Genomic DNA, 24,794 nt, shown 5'->3' on the forward strand with positions numbered 1-24,794 from the left:
TTAGACACCTTGCACAACCCTTTTTGGGTAAATTTTAAGAAAGCAGTGTGTTAGGTATTAGCAGTTGCTGTTACAGTGCAGTGAACTCTTTGCCAGTTGGCACTGAGGGTTTCTTAGGATTACAGCCCTATTTTGAGTAGTTAAATGAGACTTAAATGTTGCATAGGCCTTATGCTGGCTGCCTGCACAAGGGTTAATTTCCCCCAAAGGGAGCAAAGTGGGTTAATTATAAATAAACTGTAGAAGGATCTTGCAACTTTTAGGCTTCATTCCCCTTTTGAGCTTGAGTTTCATCACTGATGAGAAAGGTTATGTGTTTATTTCCTCTTTAGTTTTTGTCCTTAACAACTAAATACAGTCATTTCAGTGAAATGGGTCATCGTGTGTGTGTGTGTGTGTGTGTGTGTGTGGTATAGACTGCAGTGGAGTAAGACTCTAGAGAACTAGGTACAATTTCCTGTGTGACCTTGGGCAACTCACTTGATCGACCCTGTTCCTCATTTTCCACCTGAAAAAGATACTACTTCCCTACCTCAGAGTGGTGTTCTGAGGATAAAATCCATTAACAATTGTGAGGCACTCCACTATTATGGTGCTGAGGGTCATAAATGTATCTGGGTACTTTTATTTATAAAAAAAAAAAAAAGTAAGTGGGGGCTATATAAAATCTCCAGCAGTCTCTGGATGACAGTCAGAGCCAAGTTTACAACTATATAAGAAGCTGTACAAATCTAATAGCTAGTTTTTTGGAAGCTGTAACAAATAAAGAATTTCTTCCCTGAATTGATCTATACCACCTAGCAGCCTGAGGGTTGAGTCATAAAATCTGGGTAGTTTCTCTCTATCCTTGCCAAGATCAAAGAGATGTGAATCTTAAAAAAATCTTTCCAAGAGCTTTTACTCACCACGTCAGCAATAAACAGTAATTTACTAGGAGAAGCATGAATTGCATAGGCAGTGAGACATTTGGGGCTACGTTACTTGGAATGTAAAAGCAGTAATGCCGTAGAAGAGATAAGGCAGTAAGGGACTAGAGGACATTAAGGGCACTAGTAACAAATATCTGACATGGCTGGTGCAAAGAGCCATGTGTTTATTCCAGGAGCTTCTCTTTAAAGTGACCAGATGCCTCAGGTTAGATGGGCCCACTTCTGATTTTTAAAAAAGTCAGTGCTGTCCCCATTCAGCTGTTCCCATATAGCTTTTCTTGTTTGTGGGCTGTCCTCTGTTCTCTCCTCACTGCTTTTTCCCCCAGCAACAAGGGCTGGATCATTATTGCATAGCTTGTCTGTCACATTCATTTCAGTGGGAGCTGGATCACGTTCTCAGCGGGTACCACTCAAAACAACACTTCTTCTCAGTTGCTGAAAGGAAGCGCTGCTGTCTCCAGATGAGAGGTTTGGAATGGTGGGGCAGGAGATGAGTGACAGAGTACTGGCAGCAGGGCAAACAGGAAGCCAGCTTTTTAAATATAACAAATAAAAAAGCCCCTTATTCCCACCACACCCCCACATCTGAATTCTGGGCTGCTCTTGTGTTGATTTGGAGCTGGATTCTGCACAGTGAAGTCAGTGGGGGTTCAGTCTGTGGCTTAATTGGAAACAAGATTGGGCCCAGAGTGCCTAGGTCAACCTACCTACCTATAAAACATCATAAGGGTTTTCAGCCCACCCCAAGTTCTTTAACATGATGAATCTGCAAAAAGGGCCAGAGCCTGCTTTTCTTGGGGGGAGGAGGAGGGCAGTCCTCAATTTTATAAAGGAATTCTTTATTCAAGGGAATTCTTTTGTGGTGACTTTCTGGCTATAGAATAATAATTAATACATAGCTCTTAGCACTTTTCATCAGTAGATCTAAAAGCTCTTTAGAAAGGACTTCAGTATCATCATTCCCACTTTACAGATGGCGGGGGGTGGGGGGCAGATACTGAGTCAGGGAGGTCACCGAGCAGGCCAATGGCAGAGCTAAGGCTAGAACTGAGGTCTTCTGAATCTCAGGTCAATGCATTCACCACCAGGCTCTCATACAGTGTGGTCTTAGGTACCACCATACGTCCACCAGACCTTGTAAAATCATTCTTTTGAGAGTGGTGATTTCAGTTTATTTAGCAGCCCACATTTTCAGAAGTGACTAGTGATTTGGGAGGGAATGGGGGAGCAGGAAGGCTCAGTTTTTGGGTGCCCAACCTGAGATTCCTTAAAGGAGCCTGAATTTCAGAAAGCGCTCAGGACCCCCTCTGGAAGTCAGCCCCTTTTATGGCATGTAATATTGGATTCCCAAAAACATAGGTACCCAAATTCACTAGTCACACGTGAACACTGAGGCCAAATCAGACTTTTAGTAGGACAAGATGGAGGGAGCAGCAGCTGTTTGTTTTTATGTTCTAATAGTACTCAAGCTAGGGATCTAGCTAATGATTTGCGGTCATACACTCTCCCCTGTTGCTACCCTCAGCCCAGTTCACAGAATCCTTGTTTGTCAGGACAGACGTGGATATTACTGGCAGATATGATCACTAACCCAGCAAATGCAGCTTAGATAGTGATCGAGCAATCTTTTTATAAGAGATTTGTTGAGTGATTAAAACAACAACCCTGCCTGTACAGCGTGAGAAATATTTCCCCAGGAAATTTAAAAATTGCATGCAACTGCAAGTGCTAATCTTCCCCCTCAGATTCTGTGAAGAGACTTGTGAGTTTCCCATTGGCAGAACTTCAGCTTTTGGAACAAACATTTGTGTTTTGTGAAATGAGTCACGAGACTCTGCTGCCACAGAATCATGTGTTGTTCTGCCAAGTCTGTACCTGCTTCAGTGTCAGAGCAGAAATATAAACAAAATAAGACCCTGTTACTTTAGGGGTGGAGAAGATCTCTTCAAATCAGCTCAGAAAGGAAATGAGAACAGTAATTTTTGCGTCTGTCTTCTGTCACTAAGCTTTGTGTGTGTGCTTGTGGTGTAGGGGAAGAAGGAAGTCATATTTTTGCAGCCCCAAATTGTGAACTTGAGAACAAAGAACATGCTCATGACTCATAGAAATGAACCCAGAGTACACAAAGCAAAGGTTTAAACTGCAGAAGTGCTATTAATTCACTATGCGGAAAAGATAGCTGTAGTGGTCCTTGAGGAAAAAGGAGGCAAGGTTGATCATGGGAGCCTGAGATCACAGGTGTTTTGTTTTATTTAGCAAGGCAAATAAAAGCTATCACATTCTGTACCCTGTATATGAATAGATACGTAAGTGTCAGATAATGTAGCTTAGAGCAGAACACAGCATCCCAGTTGCACTTTAGCATATTAAAAATGCATTTACCATCTCTGTAAATTCACTGAAATCCCTCCACTGCAAATGTTTTAATTTTTGTTTATTTCTGTTAATCTTGTTCTCACCTTCTGTTTGCAGTGTGTTCTAATAGTCAGAGAAAGGAATTGAAATCAGGACCCTGAGTTCCATTTCTAGCGCTGGTCACTGTGAAACCTTGGAAAAGTCATATAAACTCCCTACACCTCAGTTTGCCAATAATTAAACATGGGGATAATTAGGGGTGTAATGAGGCTTTATTAATTCATGTTTGTAAAACACTGAGAGAGTCAATCAGATGAACAGTTCTGTATAAGTGCACAAGATTATTACCTAGCATAAGGGCCAGTTCTTTAAAGGTATTTAGGTACCTATTGGGATTTTCAAAAGCACCTAGCAGTCATTGAAGTCAATACATTTTAAATGCCTAGGTGCTTTTGAAAATCCCAGTGGGTGCCTAAATACCTTTAAAGATCTGGCCCAGAGTAGATTCCACTTTTGGAAGAGGATTACCAGAATACCTACAGCCAGCTTCTACTTCACAGTCCTGGACCAGTGCATCTAGCTCTTTGGTGAGAGGTACTTGCCAGTTTTTATGAGTTCAGAGGGTTCAGTCCTGCATGAAATTAAGTCAGTGGCAAATTTCCCCCTGACTTCTATGAGTGCAGGATCAAGGGCCTGATCCTGTAAAATCACATGTGCTTAACTGTACTGCCATGGGTAGTCTCACTGAAGTCACTGGGAGTTTTGCCACTGACTTATATGCAAACAGGTGCAACCCCCTCTCCCATTCCCTCCCACACCCCGTACTAACAAAAGCTAGGAAGTACCTGTAATAGTAAAGTTAAGCACATGCATGAGTGTTTGAAAGTTTGGTGCTCAAGTCATCAGTGTACAACTTCAGAGACCCTTATTTTAACTGGGGGAAAAAACATTGGATTTGTTTCTTTAATACTATGCTATCTGGAGAGGTTATTTAATTACTGTGTAAGGTGGATAACAGTTCTTGTGCCTTGTAAAATAGATTCCATGAAATGTCTGTTAGAATTCTGTTAACAAATTGACAGCAAGCACAGTGTGGTTTAGTGACAGCTGAGTAAAGGATCATATTGTACTAATAACATCCTGTACCTCTGTGGCAGTGATGTGGTGAATGCACACGTACTCCTCTGCAGTCAATAACCGCTTGTCAGATTTTCATAGTGGCTGATTTTGCTGATATTTAACAAATGCACTTTGCTGTTCCTTGCTTGGTTTATTTTTGTTGTTGTAGAGAAAGCTCTTTGTGGTTCTAAGAAATTCTTCTTTGCACTGCTAACCAATTGCCTTATATTTTTGTAAGTACATTTTACTGGGTTTCGAAAATGTCAAATTTGTTCTCAAGCTGCATTTATGCAACAGGTATATATAAGAACCCTGGGTTGAATTCAGCACCTGTGCACATATAAACCAGATACAATGTTGCACATGCCGTCAGGTACTCAGAGAATTAAACAAACAAACAAAAAAGTGTATCTCCGCTTTCAAAAGCAGAAAGGTATGCAGCTGTGGAAAGAAGAGAGGAAGTAGGGCAGTGGGAACTTCCCAGGCACATGATGGATAGGCAGCCAATCCCTGGTGTAGAAAATAGCCTTAAATTAAGTCAAGTGGATAAAGAACATCTGTAAGGACCTACAACAGTGCAGCACATGCTAGCATACCTTGTGAATGGATGGTACCCCATCCATATCGCTCACCATGGTACAATAGGGCAGGACGTGGCATCAACTGTGTAAAGAGCCTGTTGCCCTCATCCAGCCATAGTGGGTGTGTGTGTTTGTGTCTGCCCTGTGGTAAGCTCACACAAGTGCACACACTTGGTAATCATCTATATGGAATGGACTGATGTCCCATGCTAGGTAATGGGTCTGGAGATTGCTATCACAGATTCACTGTTGTCCTTTAGTTCCATTTGGCCTTTGCTATGCCCAGTAGTCAACATTTTCACATTTGGGTGTTTTAAAATTTGACACTTACGTAAGAGTGGACTGATTTTCCCAGGGGCTGCTCCTGTTGTCTGAAGTAGGAGTAACATGGCTTTTTTAGGAAAGGGTAGACTATCATGCTTTTCACTGGTCGGAGGTTTTCCCTTCACATTTTTTACTTTCACCCCTTTCTAGTGGAAAAAAGTAGGGGAAGAGAGAGTGTTGTTTGTGGGGTTTTTTTGTTTTTGTTTTTAGAAAGGGAGAGAGAATGGGATTTCCCCCACAATTTAAAAAAATTGGTTTTTTTAATCAATTTTGTTCAAAGAATTTCAATGAAAATAATATTTTTCCACATAAAATTTAATTGTGGTCAAACCTCACTATTGATGACTTAAAAAAAAAAAAGATTTGACCAGCTATAGCTGTGCGATTTGTCCATGTGAGGTGGTGGTAAGAATGGAAAGGGATTTGTCATGTTCCTGCTGTCTTCAGCTATGCTGAAGTTCAGGTCCAACTTGTGTCTGGTTGAGGTGTGAGGGTCTGTAGATGGTCTGAATGTGGCTTTCAGTAAAGACCTGAGATCAGATGCTGATATGTTCTTGGCATTATTTAGACTGAAACCGAGGTCACCAAGAATGATGAACCTTTGGAATTCCAGCACTTTGCTGGGCAGCAGGTTCATTTGTTTCCCTAGGGAGGTGGCAGTGTCTTAATCTAGAGATCTATATAACATCAGGAGTCGTAGGTTCTGTTTGTCCTTAGTCTAGCAGACCCTGTAGATTCATTCAAACACTTGTATGTATGGAATTCTGCCCCTATCTTTTGAAGGGATCAAGACCATTACTCCATCTTTCCTTCTTCTTTTCCCCGCTCCCGCCGTTTTTTTTTAGGTTAGGGCTTATTTTTGTGTGGTGCTCTGAGTTGTGTGAATAGACTAGCTGGGCTAGAATAGAGCTAGAGGTGGCATTATGCCAAGTCTCAGTGATACTGGCAAGGTGTCTTGTACAAATTTGATTCACAAGTGACCTTGTGTTCATCATCAAAATGAGAACTTGTGAGAGAGAAACCTTCCATTGATAAAGACTGAAGATCAGCTGAAATGTCCTTGGTGATATCTAGATTAAAGTAAACATTTTTCTACATTTTTCTTCAAAAAACAAACATGCTCTCCCACACCCTACTCAGTTTTTGACTCATTGTTTGTAAAGAGTAAACTTGCAATTAGAGCTGGTCAAAATTTAGAATTTCCGCTCCACAGGAAATTCCGACACTTCAAAATTTGTTTTAATTCCAAAGTGGACCAAAAAAATTCAAAATCTCCCACAACAAAAATTTAGTTTTGCGTGAATCAAAAATGTTTCACTTTTCAATTTTAATTTGATCATGTTTTCTATACTTTATATTTTTATATTATTTAATAACATAAAAATACTATACAACATATGAAATGAAGCCTTTTCAAAATGAAAAATCAAAACATTCCATCCTTATCGTAACATTTCATTTCTGTTTTTTTTCAATTTTTTTTTTCAAAATCAACTTGTTTCTGTAGAATTTTTTTATTTTTGATGAATCGGCATTTTCCAGTGGAAAAAGGTTCCAGTTGTTCCACTTGGTGGAGCATGCGGAATATAAGCCTAAAGCTCAGCAACGTTCATGGGAAGCTTTTTTTCCTTTCTTTCTTAAATTTTTTTTTATTTAGTGAGGTTTCCAAACGTGCTGTCAGCAGACATATAATAAAAACAAAATGAACCTGACACACCATGATTTTTTTTTTTTTTAAAGGCCAAAATTAAGATTCTCTTTAGGGATCCGCCCTATCATGCAAAAGCTTAAGACAAATCACGTGAAAAATGACAATGAGCCAAAAAATCTGGAAGAAAGCGTTTGCTTAAATATGCTTGGTGATTTAAATCCCTGAAAGTATTGGAACTGTAAATCATATAACCTAAAATCAGGGGAATGTCTCAAATTTGCCTGGACAGAGTGTAATTTAAAGAGATACTGTCAACAAGTCTGGTAGGCCTCAAAATGAGCCTATTTTCAAAAAATAAGCATGCAGCATACCACCAACAGATGCTGCTTTGGTTTTGTTTGCAGATGCTTGTCACAGCGTCCCTCCACTGTTTCGGCATCCTGTTTTCTTGTAACTGGCAAGAACTGTTCTCTCCTACATTATTATATTACACACTAGAGCTATGTTAAAAGAACATTAAAGTTCCAAGTCCAGCACTGCAAAGTGAGAAAAGGACAGATTTAATGTTCACTTAACAACGGATTTCTCCCTAATCTCATTCTTGAAGATAGGTAAGAAAATAAATAAAAGGCTAAAGCAGACGTCTGACATAGAAATCTTTAGCCAGAATAGGTAACATATGACAAAATTATAACCAACTCAAAACAGGATCTTTTAATGGGAAGTGCTAGGCAGCATTAAGTATACAGGTGATGCTGCCAGCTCCATCTATTATTATTATTATTATTCAGCACTTATTTATACTGTGATAGTGTGAAAGACCATAATCAGGTTGGCCCCTATTGTACTGGGAACTGTGGAAGCAGATAATAATGGCTGTCCCTGCCCCTAAAAGCCTGGATGCTTGCCAACTAACAAGATTAGGAGAACTTGTGACTTTAGGAAAATTAGGACTTGTGTGTAATTCAACACAGGTCCATCTGTGGTAGCGGAACCAGTGTTGACAAGGCTTGAACATTTGTATCGCTGCGTCATCAGACTCTGCATGGAATGAGGCTAGGCCACATAGTGATAAAAACCTGAGCCCTGTGGATTCTATAGCCTCCGCAGTTCACCAGTGGGGAAGTGTGGATTTTCCTAGCAGCACAAAGCTGAAGAGCAAAGGGTAGCAGATAGGAAGTGTGCATTGTGACTGTCCATGCTTGCAGCACATGGATTCTGTAAGAAACTCAGCAGCTTGGTTTGTTTCTGGAGGGATGCCCAGCTGAGGAGCATACAGCCATCCTTTAAGAAGCCTGATTATCCCACAAAGCAGAAAAACAAAGAACAAGCAGACTCACCACAATCTATTTTTAGGCTGATTTTTAATGTATAGGTCTTTTAACCATGAGAGTGTTCCTTTCATAGAAGGAGTGGCATTTTCCAGTATGTATGGGCATGATGAGAATATTGGTGAATCACAGAACTGGTGCAAAGCCCAGAAGTATAGTCACGGTGCTGTTTTCATCTTGCAACCTGACTGAGCCAATAAGGACAAAAAGAAGCCAGGAAAGAAAGGTAAAGACACTAATGCAAGGGTTAGAAATAGAAAGATTGACTCAGGAATAACTACAGAAATTCAAATAGCAGCACCATTATGAAAGAAGTGAGAACATTACACAAAAGCAAACCATCGGAAAACTGGTTTCACTACATGTTTTTTATGATAATATTGTACGTTTTACAACATATCTTTTCAAAGGCATATCCACCTACACTCACTTTTCCCAGCACTACAATCTGGATCTAGTTTGTCATTTAATACAGTTTTGCAGTGTAGGGACTTGATTCTGCTCTCACTAAAATCAAGGGCAAAACATCCTTTGACTTCAACTGAAACAGGGTCAGACCCTAAAATGGCTGTTTTTGGGTGCTTATGATTCTTCCCTCTGAACATCTTCCTAATTAAAGTCATAGGGCCTGGTTAACCACTCCACATGCAGCACTGCAGCACCATCAACTTCAGTGGAGTTATACCCATGTATAACTGGTATGACAGAATAGCCAATCAGGCCCATAGAAAATTACTTACTTGTGTAAGTAATCCTTGTCCATACGAAAATCCCATTGGTTGGGTCCATAGATCTTGGCTGTTTCATCTATGGAAAATAGTCTGGAAACATATGTACACAAAAGTAGGCAGGAAGTCTACCAGACTTAGCAGGTGACTGTACATCATACATCAATAGTGTGAGTTCTGCTGACAGAAACTTCAGCCAGAAGATGATGACAGCATGTTCAGTCTGAAAGCATCCAGCCCCATGGTACACTTTGTTAATTCAGTAACCCTGAGTATTCATAGACAAATGCTTAATTACAGGGTAGAAAACCTAAGAAGCTTTAAAATGTCTTACTGCTGCAAATCTGAACCATTTTTCTTTGGTTAGGTAAACAGAGTATTGTTAGGGATGAAATAGGACTTTACATGTTAAGGTTTAAATATTATGTTTTATTTTTGATAAATTATCCCATGGCTTTAGGATCTTGGACTAGATATTAAAACAAACAGCTCACCCCTTTATGTCATCATGGTCCCCATCCTCAGACCCTCCCTAGATAGACATCGGTACAATCATTTTAAAAAAGTAAATACTATTCAGCTTTGTAACAAGGGGATTAGTGAGTGGGACACTCCTTTGTGTTTTAAAAATTCTTTCCCTTATTAATCATTACATTGATTCTGGCTAATGCCAAAATACTTCAGGGCCAGATCTTCAGCTGGCAAAAAACAGTGTAACAAAGTTGATGGAGCTATGCTGATTTACATCAGCCAGGATCTGGGCTTGTTTATCCCCCAACTTGTTTAACTTGTTTATCCCCCAAGGATGGATGCAGTGGCAGGTATTTGGGAGGAGTGCAGTTGGGCAGCTGGTTGCTGTTGAAGGTGGCTATGATGGGGAACGAGTTGTTCCAGCTCGCACAAACACATGCATATACTTTCCTAAATTTGGTCACCTCTTCCCCTACCCACATAGAGGAGGGAAAGGTGATGCACTCCACTTCCATTGCCAAAAATCCCACCTGCTTCTATGGGTGGGTGAGCCCAGTGCCTGCACTATCCTCTACTCAGCAACTAGGGTGACCAGATGTCCCAATTTTATAGAAACAGTCCCGATTTTTGGGTCTTTTTCTTATATAGGCTCCTATTACCCTCCTACCCCCGTCCTGATTTTTCACACTTGCTGTCTGGTCACCCTATTGGCAACATAGAGCACTAAGTGAAAAAGAGTATTGACCCTCCACGGGGAATTTAGGCAGGTAAAATGTAAGGACTGAGGTGGAAATTTGATCAGGAAACTTTGCACCCTACTTTGGCCAAAACATGCCATAGGATCTTTAATGAGCAGAGGTAGTAAAGCTCTTGGCTTTATGTCTCAATCCAAGCCCGCATCTCCGGCAGCACAGTTCCCCAGGATACCGTGCTGGGGCGCTGGTTCAGCACTGATCCAAAGGGAAGGGTGCCGCCTGCTTCCTTGTCATCTCTCCTGCTCACAGCAGAGGGCCCTTAATTTTTTTTGTTTTGTTGGAGCCCCACTGGGAGAGACTGCCACCTGGGCAACCCTGGTGTTCCTTTACACCATGTCCTCAGACAGTTGCTTTTATCTCCTTTCTCTCCCCCCCTCCTTTTTTCCCCGTTCTTCTTCTTCTTCTTCTGTTTGCTGACTCTTCAGCTCCCTCTTCTTCACTGTGGTATCTCGGATGCTGTTCCCCACTCCCCCACTACTTGGTGCTGGGGAAGCAGGGAGAACAAGGTGTCCTGTGGTGCTGGGTAAGGTGGAGCTGAGTGCCAGAGGAGCAGAGAAGGAAGGCATGGGCTAATAGGCTGCTGCTTGGTTCAGCAGTCCTATGCCTGTGAGCAACTCCCTTCCCCGGCTACAAGAGTGCTCACCATGGGAGCGAGGAAGGGAAGGAAGATGGCTTTCAAGGAGTCACCTGCCACATCACCTGCAGACTCTGCCCACGCATTTGCAGTGTTTGTGGGAACTGCAGTTTTCCCTGCCAACAGTGATCCTTTCCTCTGTGCCACGCCTTTCCTGAATCAGTCTAGCTCTTCCTACCTCCAAGAGGGCAAGTCTCAGATTGGGAAACACTGTCCAGTAGCACCTCTGTCAACCAGCCAACACCTGTTCACCTTGGGAGCTCTGATAGGGTTGTACGCAGTCATACCAGTTTGCATCACAGAAAGATGCTTACATAGAAAAAGAATAGTAAAAAAGCAACTATGTTTAACATATATTTCCAGGGTACTAGAAAAAGGCAGTGTAGCATAGACCATTATCAGAGTCATAAGATCTATGCTTCTGTAGAGCTGGTTAGGACTCCTAACTGCACAAAGTACAACAAATATATGAAATCAACACCCAAAGCCTGATGTTGCTGCACCGTAAGAAGTTTTTCTTTCCTTGTTTTTTCAGTATCAGGAACTTGCAAGGATAAAATCCCATCCTGACCTCTGACTGGTGGGAATAGTGTCTCTCCTCTTTCTCTGAGAACAATTTCCCAGTTTAATTGTCAACACAGAGCAGCCAAAATAAGATCGTACAAAAGAAAGCATAGAAAGAATAGTTGACTCTGCAATAATCTGAGGGCAAGGTAAAAAACCCATAAACCTCAGGTACATTTATTTAGACTCCCATTCTTAGATGCTATCACATTGAAAATTGCTGATCTGGGAAAAAAGCCATGATCAAAAGACCAATGAAGTCAATAGCAAGACTTCCATTGACTTCAATGGCCTCTGAATCTGTTCTACCCTAAGATTAAAACCATAATCTGCACAAGTAGACTCCAGTCCCATGGACCAAAATCTGAGGGCAGAATTTAGCTGTGTTCCCATTTATTCTGCTGGATTAGGCTTTAAGATGATGACATTTATTTTTAGAAATATATATCTCCACATCATTACGGATCATAACCACATTTCACACAATCTTAAAAAAAAAAGGAAAGGCATGGACATTTCTCAGTTAAATATACTGGAGGTCTTATTTATTTTATTTATTTTTTGACACTTGTCAGTATTCCAAAATAAAACATTTCCTTTTTATATTCTGTTTTATCAATCATCCGGCTTAGTGCTTATCTGTCATAGTAAATTACCTTACAAGAATCCTATTTCTAGGTCACATAAATGCCTATTAATAAAATATGATAATATACTCTATCTAGGCCAGGCATCACAACTATGTAGGCACATATTTCCATGATGTAACATAGGAATACTTCTTATTTAAAACCATATATACTTAAATATGCTGCTTATATGAAAAGTCAATAAAATATTAATCAGGCCAGACAAAGCAGCATGTGGCCAAAACTATTGACAAGGCCCATGTCTGTATAACATGAACATTTCTATGTAAACAGGAAGGGCACCCCTGTGGTATGGCTAAATATATCCTCTTACAAAAACAGACCAAACTACTCCACATGTTACTGGGCAAAGCTGTTGCTGTTTTAGTCTAAAATTTTATATATGAACACAAGTAGCTACATTTTCTATATATCCTATCTAGGGGCTGATCCTGCTCTCCTTATGGAGACAAAATACCCCTTGATGTCAGTGAAGTTTAACTCTGCATAGAGATAGCAGGATTGGGTCCTTAGAAGTGCTTGCTATGGAAGTAGAAAGATCAGTTTGTGCCCTTTTTTGCATCTTTTCTTTATATATATATAAAGAAGGCCTCACAAAGTGTTTTCTCCTGTTTTGGACCTTAGAAATATTCCAGATGCTGAGTCTGCCTCAACCCGTCTTTATGGGTTTGTTTATTTATTGTTTAATTCTGCTTCTGAAATTGGTATGCGGTTACAGAAACAAATGGAAAGATTACAAATGGCAAAGCTGAATAAAATGTGAAGTATTCTTAGTCCACTTCTGTAGGTACATTAATCAACCCACTCTGGTTAGCAAGCATAGAGGTTTGTGTGATTAATAAGTCAAATGCACTTATCAATGTCCCGTGGAATAAAATCTATCTAGAAGACAATTGGCTTTGAGCTAGGAGGGTTTCTTTGTAGGCTTATCTGTTTTTGTTTACAAACCCTTTCTTGTGTGATGTGGGCTCCCTTCCTACTCCCCCTCACAAATTACATTTTTGGATCCGTTTTTATTATCCCCCCAGTGTCCTCGATTCAAATAAAGTTGGAATAAGTTGCACCTAGCAATAGCCACAAGCTAGCTGGTTACACTGTCTCCTCTAGTTAGATACCTACAAAACTGCTTCAGAACAAGTTAATCTCAAAACTAAATAAACAAACACACTAACCAATAAAAGAGCCAAAACCTGAGACTGGTGTCATTGCATTGTAGAAATACCTCATTGGGTGAGATAATGTCTTTTATTAGACCAACTTCTGTTGGTGAGAAAGACAAGCTTTCTAGCTACCAAGAGCTCTTCTTCAGGTCCTGTTTAAGTTCAAAAGCTTGTCTCTCTCACCAACAGAATTTGGTCCTATAAAAGATAGTACCTAACCCACCTGTTTTCTCTAACAGCCTGTAGCCGACACAGCTACAACACTGTATATAATCATAGCATTGTGACATATAACCTATTTACCTTTGCCTGTGTGGTAACTGGTATGTAGCACTCTCTGAAGACACCAGGAGAGCTGTTACATGTGACAACAGTTGAGTAATGGGCCACTAGCATGAGCTGGGAAGATGTAATGAGAGCAATAGTCCGGAGGCAGTGGTAGTGGTGTATAGATTCAGTCTGCAGTCAACGTGTCAAAACAATGTATCCGCTCCTGCTTATGATAATTACTCTGCATTGGTAATAAAGGTATTTTTTTCCAGTTTAGTTTGTTCTCTTTGAATATGGAAATGTGCCACATGAAGGGTGAATCAGGTTTTTATATATGGGCCTCCCACTTCCCACTCAATGTAAAATGTTTGCTCTGGGCAATCATCCTGTTCTCACACATCCATTTCAAACCGCTTATGTTGTCCTGTCAAATGTCACACAAAGACTTTTCAATCCATGCTCCTTCATCCAGTGATCTAAATGCGAAATAAGAATGAAATTTGCTGCTGTGCAAGGCCAATGAGCCATGGAAGACCTATTCTGAGGGTTTAAGGGGTGTTTGTGTGTGTGCATGTGTGCGTGTGCGTACCTTTTTCTGACTTCTTCAAGGGGGTGAATGTCACTCTAAATAATTTTTTGGACGAGAGATGCATGTTGGAAACCACATCAGCAACACGTACAAGGAAAACTACTGTTCAATGATTCATCCTTATGGTGCAAACTCCAAAAGAGAGAGCAAGCATTTGTACATATCTCATAGTCACTATCCACAAGATTACATTTTACTGTCACTAGTCCAAACAGCTTCTCACCAAATGCCTTGAAACCTTCCATTCATTCCAGGCTAGATTCTGCTCCCTTGCTCACACTGAGTGGCACCTTTAGTCCATGAGTGATTCCACTGAAATAAATCAGTCTGTTTACATAGTAATGTGCTACTCTATAGGAATGTGAATGGCAGAATTGGGCCCTTAGGAACCAGATTAATGGATAGAATAATTAGTACACTTACAAATATATTGGCCATATAGGAGACACAAATAGTTCAACCTGTTTTGTGCCAGCTTAAAAAAAACAAAGTTGTCTTTGGGCTGAGACTAAACATTACAGGCATGGCTTTTATAAACTTAAGAACAACCAAAGAAGGGGAGTTAGACTCTAACAAACTTCACTACAGTGTTTGCTGGCTTCACTGCTGTAATGTGGGCCTACTGTTTACCACAATGTGTCTGGAATTTGCCTCAGTACTCAGAGCTGGCTGCAGATATTGGAAAAGGGGTTGCGAGGTGAGGTTTGGAAGGCCAGTCAGGAGATGGGAATTGTTAGGGAGAACAGTTGCCATTTGGACAGAAAAGAGGGCAAACACTATACATATGAGCCTCTTGGTTATAATCTATTTAGATTGCAAACTCACTTGGCCAGGGACTATTTTTGTTCTGTGTTTGTACAGCACCTAGCACAATAGGTCCCTGGTCCAAGGTGAAGCCTCCTAGGTACAGTGGTAGTACACATAATTATTAATAATTGACCACACTGAGTCCCAAGAATCTGCATTTGGATGGGACCCTCCCTACATGGAAATCCCCCCACCCCATCAAAACTCTCAGCTACCTCTGTGGAAATACCACCCCCCTTCTCTGAGGCCCACCAACCTAGATCTGGATTACTTTTTTTGTGCTCCCTCATCCTCTCCCCATCAAACACTGTGAGAATCCCCCTCCAATGTCGGCCCCTGCAGCAGCTGGAGCTAAGGGAGTCTCTGTCCTGCTACAACTGAATTTGCATCAGAAGACCTGTTGATTTCAAAGTGATGAGGCCAGGCCCATTGGCTTGATGGACCAAATCCTTGTTTCACTGAAGTCAAAACCAAAAATCTCATTGATTTAAGTAAGATCAGATGTGGCAAAGCTAAGAGCTTGCAGTGGTGTTGCTCATGGCAGATTTTGGCCTTGAGTGTGCTCGAAGTCCTAAATGCATGCGCGAGGAGCATCCACTTCAGTACAGAGCTTTGGATGTTCTCATCCTGCTTCCGTAACCCCTAATGAAGGGGCTCATCTGGAACATGAAAACTCATTGGACACTTTCAGCTGAAGTGTAGTCCAGCTACAGTTTCAGTTTTGGCAGATTATTCAAAGACCTACAGGATGAGTACATCAATAAGCTAGAGCAGGAGCTGATTCATTCATGTATTGAATCATGCATGGTTTATCTTCATGCGTTATGGAAAAACCAAAACCAAAACACTTTTATAGTGTATATGCTATAAAACGTAAAAGTGGGAGAGATGATTTGGGGCCTGAAAAAGCAGTATATGAAGCAACAACTGTATATTAGTACCATTCTAATTTGCATTGCTTTATATGCTGCTTACTTATGTGTGATCAAAATGTAAAAAATAATAAAGCTCATTGCTACCTTGAAAGCCCCCAAGAAATTCAATCTTCATTTTATTTACTTGAACATACCAGAAATTATATTTAATGCTGCCTTTTTTGCTCAGTGCCATAATTTTTCCCCTGCATCAGAAGACCACAATTGGGAACATTCTCCATTGTTCTCTGAAACCTCTCTTGACAATACACTTTTTTCCTTAGCCACAACTGGTATGAATTCAGATTTACAGGCTTTGGCTGGACAAAGTGAGGAAACCAAAGAAACAGAACATTCAAATCTCCTAAGAATAAAAAGGAGGAAGAAAATTAATCTAGCTACCAGTCTCTTGTAATCATCAGCCAATCAGGATGTGGCAATGATATATAATTTTCTTTCATGCGTGGGCAAGTAAACTGCAATTCTGCACTCCCATTATCTTTGATGATATAATGTTATAGATATAAGAGGTAATTATTTGTTTCCCCCTGAGAAGTATTTAAGAAATAAAGTATCACGCAAATAGCTGCTAGACAATATGCAATGGCATTTTCTTGATTCATGAACAGTTTATCTCAAAGCTTAGATATGAACATACTTTAAAAGCAAACAACAACATCTTGGATCTCTCCTGCATCTATCAAATTCTGTTTTCATCAGCCAATCAGGATGAAAGTGCTCAGCAAGCTATGCAACTTCTGTGGGTAATGATGGTTAGACATCAGCCTTTTTTTTTGCATTTTGATTGGCTAGAGATGAGGTAAAGATAAACTGTATACTAGTTACACATAGGAAAAGTACATTTCACGCTATATGGTGGATAAGTTTGCTTTTATCCTATCTTCATCTCTGCCACCCCCATGTCATTAAGTTGTAAGTTTTTTGTACTTTTTGTTGAAGAGTTTAAAGCACAGCATTAGTAATACTTTAAAGTACACGTTTTATCCTGTAGGTTGATCCCTGGTAGAATTCCATTTATTTCAGTGATATTACACCAGGCATGACTTTGACCCAATATGTAAACATGCTATGTCAAACTATACTCAGTTGTTAAAATTGCATGTAATCTATTTTTCAAAATTTTACTGGCAAATTTCAATAAAAGGGAAACATATTTTAAAGGCAAAAAAGTGTACCCATGTTCAAAGCACTTACAAAGCTTTTCATCATTTTTATTGCTTGTCATTGGTAAGGTTATGGTGAATTTAATTGACAAACACATGAGGCGCTCATATCCACCACTCTCACTAGGAATGATGCACTGTTACAGGTGCTATTGTTTAGAGGAGGTATAAAGTGAGGTCTCTAATGTCAGTCACCAGGTACAATCTACATATCCCATGTCCCTCTTTGAAAAGCATATGGCAGCCTTTCAAAATTCTACCTGTCTCCTCACCCAATACATATAATTTTTTGATGGGTAAGTAAAATATCCTATTATATTCATCCCTGCATATGGTGGATGATCAGATTGTGTGCCTGAGTTGGATTGTTTTATCACCTTCTGTGAGGTTAGAATAAGGCACAGCTGTAGTGTCTGGACCAACATTCCCTCTTCCAATAACACATCTTCTCTAGGGAGTGCTTTGTACATGCTATTGCTGAGTACATATCTAACTCTTCACATGATAAAGTGCAAGGTATCAAATATGAAATGTGTTAAGACAAAATTCAAATATTCCCCTCCAGAATGTATTGCCTTTTTCTCCATTTTCATAAGCAGACCAATTCATCGGTTCTGTGTTGAGTAATTTCACAGATTTTCCCTTAGGAGAGATGGAAAATTGTGTGTCTGAGGAGCAGATCATCCAAATTTTAAAACCGAGGCCCTTGATTTGAAGCTAACTGATATGATTAGCAGTTTTGCTTGTCACAACAAGGGGAGCCTGATGAACAAAGGAAAAGGGATGATCAAATCAAAAGAAAGATGTAAAAATTGTGCCCCAGCCATCTTTATATTCATAGAAACTCTAAAAATTGGGGGTCTGATTGCACAGTTCCTTCCAGATTTTTGTCCTAGGAGGTGGAGTTTAAAGCCCCACTGTCAGAGAGTCCATCTTCAAGGGGGTTCCCAACATAGAAGAAAGACTTTAAGAAAGTTAAGACAGGTTCTGGTTGTGTTTTTAATTTGCATTTTTTCCCATGACCATCCAAACACATTTCTAGTTAATGAAAAATGACAAGAGTCTGGAATTAGTTTTTGTTTCAATGTGGACCTGTCATAAATATAAAGGGAAGGGTAAATACCTTTAAAATCCCTCCTGGCCAGAGGAAAAACCCTTTCACCTGTAAAGGGTTAAGAAGCTAGGATAACCTCGCTGGCACCTGACCAAAATGACCAATGAGGAGACAAGATACTTTCAAAGCTCGAGGGAGGGGCGAGGGGAGAAACAAAGGGTCTCTCTGTCTGTGTGATGCTTTTGCCGGGAACAGAAAAGGAATGGAGTCTTAGAACTTAGTAAGTAATCTAGCTAGATGTGCGTCAGATTCTGTTTTGATTAAATGGCTGAGAAAATAAGCTGTGCTGAATGGAATGTATATTCCTGTTTTTGTGTCTTTTTGTAACTTAAGGTTTTGCCTAGAGGGATTCTCTATGTTTTGAATATGATTAACCTGTAAGGTATTCACCATCCTGATTTTACAGAGGTGATTCTTTTACTTTTTTTCTTCAATTAAAATTCTTCTTTTAAGAATCTGATTGCTTTTTCATTGTTCTTAAGATCCAAGGGTTTGGGTCTATGTTCACCTATGCAAATTGGTGAGGATTTTTATCAAGCCTTCCCCAGGAAAGGGGGTGTAGGTTTTGGGGAGCATCTTTGGGGGAAAGATGTTTCCAAGTGGGCTCTTTCCCGGTTATATATTTCTTAGACGCTTGGTGGTGGCAGCAATAAAGTCCAAGGGCAAAAGGTAAAATAGTTTGTACCTTGAGGAAGTTTTAACCTAAGCTGGTAAAAATAAGCTTAGGGGGTTTTCATGCAGGTCCCCACATCTGTACCCTAGAGTTCAGAGTGGGGAAGGAACCTTGACAGGACCGAAGATGAGCCCTTTTGAAAGTTTTTGTGGAAAAATGAGAAAGGCAAAGAGAGGGAGAGAGCTAGTGTCCCGCCCCCACCCCCCAACCCCAAAATAGCTCATAGCCTGGAGGTAAGGGAACTCTTGTAGGATGTGGGAGAGCTACATTCAAGGCCCTGCTCTGCCTGGTTTGGAGGGTGTAGACTCAGTTGGAGCTATTTCACTTTGCATAATTAAATGGATATTTTTTCCCAGCCAGCTCTAGTTGGTGGGCTGAAGTGATACATATGTCCCCAGCCTAGCCTTTGGTTGCTATTTCCAATATGCATAGCCCTAGACCCACAAGGGATCTTTGGGGAGAGGGGATCGAGTCCAAGGGTGAGACAGTGTCATGGAAGTGGTTTAAAACCTCTTCCTCTCTACAAACTGTGCAAGATCCACACACTGAGGGACCCTCTGTATGATGAGCAAGGTGTAACTATCTCCTTTTCCCCTTTGGTTTTATTTTTGTTTTTGCTGGGGAAAGAGGGTGGGGACTGTGGGAAGGAAACTATGGGGGTAGCCAAAGCCTGCCTATGAGGAAAATAATGAGTGGATGGACCACAGAGCACAAAACTAGCTTCTTATTTTGAACTAACATTAAAAAATCTAGATCTTTTGGAACTTACTAAGAGTCTTGTAGTCCCTCTCCTCAAAATAGATATCCATATAAATGTGGGCAAGGAGACCAGGTTAAAACATGGAAATTAACACAAATAAGGATAGGAAAAGCAGCTACACTAGTTAATAATGGTTCAGAGAAAATAGAGAACCTGCACATATGAACAGAGCCCCACCATTTCCATGATAAAATGGAGAAAGGAAGAGGTGGGGATGGATGTGGCAGCATCTTTCTCCTATAATGCATCTTGCTATTTTGAGACAGCTACTGCACTATGTAGAGGCAAGCAAAGGGGGGACGGGAGCTACAGTATTTGGAATCCTTTTGTTGCAGACATTGAAAGAGGTGGGACACACCTATGAAATGGACAGCATGTTGCCATAAGTATGCTTTTGCATTTTGTAGCTTGATGCTGCTGCTCTGTTTAGGTGAGTACAGTGAACTGGTTTACTAGTTCCTTTGTTCACAAAGGGTGAAATTCACGAAACCTATGTACCATGTAAAGGCTAAATTGTTGCTTTCCCACAAGCCCTGGACAAAGGGCAGGTAGTTGTGTCGGTTAACGGTATGAGGCGAGGGTAGAATGTGTGGGGCTGATGGGAGAACTTTCACACTCAGCTCATGGAGGTATTTGAGAGCATTCCCGTCACACCTATGCCTCAAATACCTCTGTAAGATGAGTATGAAAGTTTTCCCTCGGCCCCTCACATTCACAGTTACAAAAACATTTTAAAGAACTAATAGCTGCGGGTGTCATGTCTGAGTGAGAAGGGATAGGTGAATTCTGGGGTATGCTATCTTGCAGCACAGTTCCATTGCGCAGTGATGAGAGCATTTTCATCATGTTCTGTAACTGGGCACAAAAAGGATGCAGGATTAGGACCCTAAGTGCCGCTGCACAATGACTGATGTTTCTAAATGCTTGCAAAGTCCCCTACTCACTTTTTTCTTTTCCACAATCAAAATTGTGTTTTGGAAAAAAAATAAGCGAACTTCAGAAAATGTACAAAGCATTTGGTGAACTGTTGGGCATGGATCATGGTAATAATATATCTGTGGGCAAAAATTATGACTTTCCATTTTAAAGTCTGTGTTTAAACTTTTTGTTAATTTTTTTGTTTTAGAGTGCGGTCTGTCTCTGTCAGACCACTTTGTTCTATTTCAGGCATCAGACTCGCCCTTAAGGGTGAACTGCGGATTCCCCTGGTATAAGGGCATCATCCAGGTGGAAAAAAACTTTTGGAGTCAGCTTTATACCACCCACTTCTCTCTTGTGAATAAGAGGTGTGTTGGGTGGGATTGTGGGGACAGGGAGAGGTACACCAAGGGCATGTTGCCAGTGTGTCATGAGAAGGGGCCAGAATGCATAGCACTCACACTGATCCTTGGCTGCTGGAGCTGTCCCTATAATCTGAAAGTGTAATTTAGTTATCTTAAAATATATTTGATAATATTAACTAATCCCTATTGTGCCTATGATACTTCATGGTTTACCAGTAAAAGCTCTGTATTACATACACAATAGTTTGTGAAATGAATGAAACCAGCAATATGAGATTAACAGCAGCTCTCTGCTTTTACATCTTTGCTGAGAAATGAGGAGAGAGTGACAGTTTTTGCTGAGTAGATTATGGGGTGTGTAGATTAGCAAAATGTAAATTCCAGGTTTCCAATGGCGTGTTTTGGGGTTTGAGGGTGGAAACTTGGAAACTAATCCAAACAATTCAATGTGTTTTTACGTGTCGATGCACCATTATGCTACAAATATAAGATCAAGGTCTGCTACCACCTGTTACATCGGTCTAATTTCAATAGGATCACTGTATTACTGTCCTAAGTATACAACTGAGCTATTGGCTCAGTTCTTGTGTATCTTGTAAAGTGGTGGTTGAGGAATAAGGCAGGGATTGGATTTCCTTTAAATTTAACCTTAACACTGAATTTCCTGCCTTTTGAAAGGTTGTTTTTGAATAACTAGACCACTTTGATCTAGGAATTTAACCCATAAATTACTTATCTGTGTTGCTACATTTAAGTGTAGATTAGTGAAATTCTTTGCCTGGAATATGATCTATAATTCTACCAGACTAGAGAATATAATTTACTATGTATCTCTGGTACTATATGATTAAACAATAAACATCTTGTCTGCTAAAAACTGGATTTTTCTTTCTTTACCAGAATTTGCTCAAAATATTTTGTTGCCCTTTTTCTCTAAACAGCAAAATGGAAACATTAGCATTGCACTTTTTACTCCTGTGAAAAAGCTCTTGCCTCTTGCAAAAATCTTGTATTATGTGAAAATGAGAGACACTCTGCAATTTTGCTTTAGGTTAGCTGCTCCCTCCCCTGTCTCTTTAAATGCACTTTCTCCCAGAGGCTGAGGTGGGAATTGTAGGATAGGTGACTCAGGATTCTCAGAATTTATGGGTACAGCAATAGTAGGGGTTCATGCTTTGTGTAGATGTGGTGTAACCATTAAAAAAAAACAAACCAGATTTGTAGTGTGATTGCTCTGCACCAGCTGATGCCAAGCATGGCTACAATACTAAATCAGTTTAAAATGACCCTGGTCCAAATTCTTTGCTGCACCAATTCTCTGGTGTTGACATGGGGCATGAGTATACAAAGAAGTCATTTGTAGACCCCCGGTTCTCTGTACAATTCTATGCTTGCCTTGGCCCTGGAGTAGTTTAGGGCAGCCTCCGGTCTGTTCTAACTTGTGCCAGCTGGTGAAGACCCTATGAAGACTGTCAGCTTAACTTGAGCACAGTAGCTTTTTGGCCTCAACATGTACCCTCCATGTCAAGAATTGCCAATGTCATTGGATGATTCCTCAGACTGGGAGACATCTCAGCTTGAGGAAATTTAGCCAGTATGGGCCTTTTTGTGCTACTGGAGTGGGACAAAGGAGCCAGAGAATCTGGTTCACTAAATCTGATTCTGATCTCATTTACCCAACAGTTAGTCCATTGACTTCATGGGAATCAAAGAAACATAAGTCATTTGGTTTAATCTTTAGTTTAATGTTTAGTGGGTGATCAAATGTACACAATTTCTGTGCACTGTTTTTTTAACATCTGAGTCTGAGATTTGTTCAGGGTAGAGGCTTTGTTTGAAATAATTTTAAAGAAAGACATTAGTGGCTTAATTTCAAGTTAACAAATACCAGAATCCATTGAGTTTCTTTCCATTGCTTTGAGGCAAACCACACGGTACAGGGGGTATTTACAGTATCTCCTGGAGTCTGTATCTGTATCTTTTCTTGTCATTTCTGAATTTACAGAACAGAGGAATCAGCAACTTCAAATGCAAAGTTTTATAATTAATCTCATCTTTCTCCTGCTTGTTAATTTTGCTGATGCCCATTTAATGGCAAGCTATAACAGAGAACCGAAGTAAAGATCAGTGAAACAAACAAAACGTCTACTGTCACACTCACTGGGACAGAGACTCCGTTAGTGTAAAGTGGTGTATGCTGAGGATCTGATCTGATATCATGTCTGGAAGGCAGAAATAGAAGTGTACGTGCAGCATCTTTTTACTTGTTGGGGAAACACACACAAAGAAGTGGGAGCCCCTTAGTGAGTGAGGAGAAGTGACTAAAATAGGATGTAACTGTATTTCGTATGCAAATATACTGGACATTTATAGAGCATGTCCGAGTTTTTACATTTTAAGTTTGGTGGATCATATTTCTGACAGAAGCTGAACTACGTACGCAAGGAGGTTTGAAGGTAGTTTCATTTCAGGTACATAAATAACCTTTGCAGAACAATGAACCAATAATTCTTCCTAGGAATATAGCAGCATAACAACTCTGGCACAACCCCTTTTATTTTTAAGTTATATGACTGGCTTCCCCCGCCCCCCCGCCCGCCCTATTTTAAGACTGCTTCCAAACAGTAACTCATGCCAGGAAAAACAAAGCCACTTTCTCAGTGACAACAATGCCCATTGTGTTTTCTGTAACAGCTGCCAGAATTTTATCAGCAGGCCAGACATTAACCCTGTTGGCTATATTCTGAAAGGAAGCATCAGTGCCCCATGCTGACTTCTATTCCCTATAGTGTGCTTCATTATGTCTCCTACCTTTACAGCTCCATATACATTTACTTGCCCTGTAGCCCTGTATATCACGAAGATATAAAGAGCTAGTTTTCTATTTTTAATTGAGAAATTATTTTTCTCTTTGTTTTTCAATCAAATTGGGTTAAATAAGAAAGAGGAGTTGTTACTACTTTCCCTCCTAGATCAGAGAAAATAATTTGGTGACCACACTAGCATGTAGAAAGCTTTCGGTCTATTAGGCAATAGCACTAGAGAGGATCAGAAAAGGGACACCTTTGGTAATTCTGTATACCATGGGTTATATTATAATACTATTGAATATGAGAGTGCACTTCTGCATCCTTAGAGCAGGTAACATTTACTCACACAAGTAATCCCGTTCTCTGGAAGGGGATTACTCAGCATGAGTATGTGCTGTTCAACATGTTTAGAAGTTGCAGAGTCTTGCCCTAACCTGTAATTAATACAAACTTCACCTGGCATGCTATGATCAGGCTTAGTGTGTGTGTGTGTAATGAAGAGGAGTGAGAGGAGATGTAATACAGCTATATAAAACACAGACCAAGAAAGTCAGTAAGAAGCTCTCTTTCATCCAATCCTATAGTAAAAATACAAGAGGAAATTCAGTGAAGCACACATGTAGGCCAGATAAAGTAAAAGGAGGTGAAAAGTAGAATTAGATTGTGGAACTCACTGCCACTTGATCTCTCGAAGGGAAATAGATTAGTAAGACTCGAAAAGAAGCATTCATGAATAAGAATATCATTTGCAGTTATGCAATTAAGATAACAATTACCTATCCACAGACTTTAGGGTATGGGCTGATAGCCAGCTGGGGAAAGGATTAAATTTCCCCCCAGGGGATAGTATAATAGAATTGCCAAATACATCATGCAGATTTTATTCCTTCCTCTGAAACATCTGCTATAAATCATTGTATGCAAGAGGGTACTGGACAGACAGACCATCAGTCTGTTCCAGTACAGCAATTGCTATGTGTTAAGCCTCAAAATAATTTTAACAGAATTATGTATATTATTCCTTTGCAAACACTTGGAGCCAGAGGGACAAGATATGTGAAGGATTTTTTTAGGGCACACGATATTTTCAAAGAACATTTTTTGATTTTTTTCATTTTACGAACCAATCAGAAGAAAT

This window comes from Lepidochelys kempii, chromosome 1 (genome assembly GCF_965140285.1).
Source record: "Lepidochelys kempii isolate rLepKem1 chromosome 1, rLepKem1.hap1, whole genome shotgun sequence".
NCBI lineage: Eukaryota > Metazoa > Chordata > Testudines > Cheloniidae > Lepidochelys > Lepidochelys kempii.